The sequence below is a fragment of the Ipomoea triloba genome, chromosome 12, assembly GCF_003576645.1.
Source record: "Ipomoea triloba cultivar NCNSP0323 chromosome 12, ASM357664v1".
Classification (NCBI taxonomy): domain Eukaryota; kingdom Viridiplantae; phylum Streptophyta; class Magnoliopsida; order Solanales; family Convolvulaceae; genus Ipomoea; species Ipomoea triloba.
The window spans coordinates 6,712,049-6,716,286 of NC_044927.1; the positions used below are offsets into that span (position 1 = coordinate 6,712,049).

The following is a 4,238-nucleotide window of genomic DNA, read 5'->3' on the forward strand; positions in this document are numbered from 1 at the left end:
TTCTGGCTGAAGTTGGGAACAAACAATATTTTTTTCTTTATTTTCACTGCTTTATATGGTAACTTGGAAAAAGGCAACAAAACAGAAGAGCAGATGTAATGGTAAATCTTTCTTTCTTTTTCTTTCTTCATTTGCAGTTATATCTTACTAGAGATAATGGTAAATTCTCTGTTCATATATACCAGGTTATAGTGAGAATGAGGCCACCGACCAACAATGAGGAAGATGGAGATATGACTGTTCAGAAAATCTCCAGCAATTCTGTGTCTATAACTGGACATACTTTTACATTTGACTCTGTGGCAGACACCCAATCAACACAGGCAAGCTAGCATTATATTGATGCTTTCAGAATAAAAAGAAAAACTTGATTTTATCAAAATGGAGAAAGAAAAGCATGTTAAGATGTTTCTCATTGGTTGTTTTCCAGCTTGATATATTCCAGCTTGTAATCTACTCTTAAACTATAAAATTCAGTAAGTGCAATTTTCTGCCACTTTAACACTTTTGGTGTTGCAATGCGGTATAATACACCTAAATAGAATTAACTAGACTGGGAGTGGGAAGACGTATACAAAATGGGGACCAGCCAACGCCCTGTTGGAAGATAACTTATCAAGTGATCAACAAGGCTTGATAAACCACGTGTTTTCCAGCACCTTTTTATACGAATTGAACAGGTGATCTTCTTTTGTCTTGTTCAGCTTGTGATATATTGTTGCATGTGGAAATTATACTCACACATATAAACATATCACTGATTTATTGGATCCAAATCAAAGAAAAATACAGGTAAAAATTAAATGGAATACATAGTACTGAACCCCATCACCCTTGATTTTATTTATGTAATCATTTCTCAAATCTGGGCTTCCTTTAAGATACAAGAAGATATAAAAACAGTTGTTTATGTCTGAAAACTTGACAGAGGAATGTGTTTCTACTATGGTCTATGAAGGATGTGAAGCATCTTTTATTACAGGTTTGCACTTCTTCATTGGTTCATGTCTCGGTTCTTTGTCTGAGAATACATGAGCTAGCAATGTTAACATGTTTTCATGTCTGGTTGTTAACCATTTCTCTTTTGTGAGATGTAGTAACTGACAAGGGAGTTTAACTAATAAAATTTAATCCAGGATAAAACCGTAAATTGTTTTATCTTTTAAATGCCGTCTATTATGTCTGTGTGAAATATAGAAACTACAGTGAATGGACAATTTTTTGGTTCCCTCAAGTCCTTAATAGGGAAACAAGATTTTACCTGATAATATGTTTCAAATGTAGTGGGTTCGCTATTGCACTGTATACTCCCATTCATAGGGAAACAAAAGTAAATTGATTGAAAATGTGATATAGATATTAGATATTAAATGTGGCTGATATTGGATGTTTTAGATGGATTGCCCAAATGCGCATGCATATCTCTATTACTTTATATTGTCTAATCATGTTATTTGTCTGCCTTGCTGATACATTATATATATATATATATATATATATATATATATATATATATATATATATACATATATATATATATATAGTGTTCGTAATAATAGTATGGGGTATGGCATAATATATTGTTTGCAATTTCTGTAGGGATTGTCAAATAGGAGGACTGGTGCAACAAGTATAAATGCTGAGATTTCATGTTCACATAGTGTATTTACATTGTGGTAGAATCACGATGCAAGGTAACAATCCCCTGCTTATCGAATTAATGGTAGACAATTATATTTTATATCTTTAAAAAATGTAGAGGAAGTTGAATTTCCAGAGAAGTCTGGCTTTTCTCCTAGTTGAACCAGCATCTTTCATGCTTTAAAAGATCTCTGATAGTAGTAATGCTCCATGAGCAAACATGCATGTACTTGGTAGTGTAATTCTCTCCTTCTTTTCTCCCTAAACTTCCTATTCGCGTCTGTTCTAGACAGAACATATCTGCCCTTTATTTCTTATTTTCTCACCATAGTCTTTTCTATATGATTGGGTTTCTTATGTTGACTAGCTTATATCTTATTTGTCTCTAACATATTAGCATAATCTGCCTTTTAAAATACACGTACAATTTACAAACTTTTATGCCTTGTCTGGAAATTAACTCATCTTTCACTTCCTTTTTGTGAAGTTCAAACTGTCTCTGCTCCCTTGTTTTGTTTCTTATGTGCTAACATGTGATGTTTAGGGTGGGGTAACTGTTGTTATGGGAAATGCTTCTGATATTGGAGAAGCTTTGCTTGCAAGCCCCCACAGTGTTAGAATACATTTTTTGATATGAGTTTCTTTTTTTTTTTGTTTTTTTGTATTCGGATTGTATCTATACAGTCTCTACTAGAATTCCCCAATTCTATATTTTTTTCGGGTTGCTAACTCAACGGTAGAGTACTCGGCTTTTAAGTGCGACTAGGATCTTTTACACATTTGGATGAAGTGAGGGATTCGTCTATACCATCGGTAAAGCTTGGAAGACCGCGACTGATTCTGAGGGGAAATGGATGTTAAAAACAGCATGTCGTATCAACGGAGAGTTCTGAGAATATTTCAGTCTTACTAGATCGGTATAAAGCCGTGTTCGAATTCTTAGAACCGAACAAAATGAAAATCCTAGTTAGTCATGTAATTTTCCATCTGTCAAATGGTTTCATGTGGACATTTTTGATTGATTACTCCCTGTTTGTTGAGCATAGGTAAGAAAAATTATATTTTCATAGGTAAGAAAAATTACATTTTTACAGGTTCAACTGATGTTGGAAAGAAATTGATGGTTGGTTCTGCTGCTACAGTAAAAAATGTATGTGTCTGTGTGTATAGTCTATAATAATCTTAATAACGAGGCTTTAGTTAGTACTAATATCACTCACTGTTGTGTGTGTTTTAGGTGTCACTTGAGCTTGGTGGAAATGCACCTTGCATAATTTTTGATGATGCTGACCTTGATGTAGTTGTGAGAGGAATTGTAAGTTAAAGCAACATAATCTTTGATTCTTTATGAATATTTAATAACTAATGAAAATTACTTGACCTTAGCTTGTAGGCACAAGTATTTAGCTAAACAAAATAGTAGGTAACAACATACTTTTCTTTAATGTACTTAATAATAATAATAATAATAATAATAATAATAATAATAATAATATATCCATTTATTGTGTTATGCTCCTTTCTTTATAGCTTAGGAATTCTCGGTTGTCATATTTATTGTATGCTCTTTTCTTTTTTCTTTTTTCTTTTTTTTTTCGGTTGGAGTTTGATATGTCATTAAATGGTATCATATTTGTGCTTGTTTATGCTTGCTTTTTATTCAAATATTATGTAAAGGAATGTGGAGTAACTCTTAATTTGTTGTATTTTGTTTGAAGGAAGAAATGACCGAGCAATGAGCAAACAAGCATGAAAAGGTGTTAATCTTTGGAGAAAACGGGGCTTTAAAGCATAAGGAAAACACCCAAGGGGACACCGGAGAACAAAGGAGCAGAACGAAGGCGTGGAGGTCAATTTGAAGAACTCACCTGACACTCACACCGTGAGTGTCAGCGTGAGTCCTCAGTGTGGTTTCTGATCAGAAACTCACGTTGAGACTCACGTGTGAGTCTCAGCGTGAGTGCTGATCAGAAACTGATCATTGAACTCACACTGACACTCACACCGTGAGTGTCAGCGTGAGTCCCACCGTGACTTCCTATCCTGGAGGCTACGAAATGGCGCAAATTTTAGACTATAAATAGATCATAGTAGTTATTTTCAAGAGACTTTTGAATTTCAAAACACCCCTTTTAGTGTTTCTCTCTAGGAAACTTTAGGAACACTTCCCACACTTGCAATCTATTGTATTTACACAATCTACATCAATTTCCAGATTATTTCTTTTCAATCAAATCATCAAGTTAAGTTCTCTATTTCCTATTTTTGCATTTATATTTCTTAAAGTTTCTTTTGAATTCCATGTTTATTATTTCAATTGCTTATTGCTTTACATTCCAAATATGAATACTTAAACATATTTAGGATTTGAATTGAACTTCCTTGATGTATGAATCCCAATATGTTGAACTTGGTTATGAATTGCGTAGAATTGAATTGACTCTTCATAATTATGGCCAAATTATGCAAGAGATATTTGGAATTGGTGTTCCACCTATGAGAATAGGGCTACACCATAGCCATACCTCCCATATTTCTTACTCACCTTTGAGAAAAGGGAGTTGGAAGGAAATAGGCACACAAAGTGTTTGTTAAAT

General features: G+C 33.6%; 1 long non-coding RNA gene across 2 annotated transcripts; it reads left to right on the forward strand.

The window, feature by feature from the left end:
- Window positions 1–430: 430 nt before the first annotated feature.
- Window positions 431–3,722, forward strand: LOC115998706. 2 transcript variants are annotated; one of them, XR_004093949.1, is made up of 4 exons: window positions 431–680; window positions 929–982; window positions 1,600–1,694; window positions 3,360–3,722. It is a non-coding gene; the product is annotated as an uncharacterized LOC115998706 (long non-coding RNA). The 2 variants fall into 2 exon arrangements; XR_004093948.1 differs by having other exon boundaries at window positions 431–982.
- The last annotated feature ends 516 nt before the right edge of the window (window positions 3,723–4,238 follow it).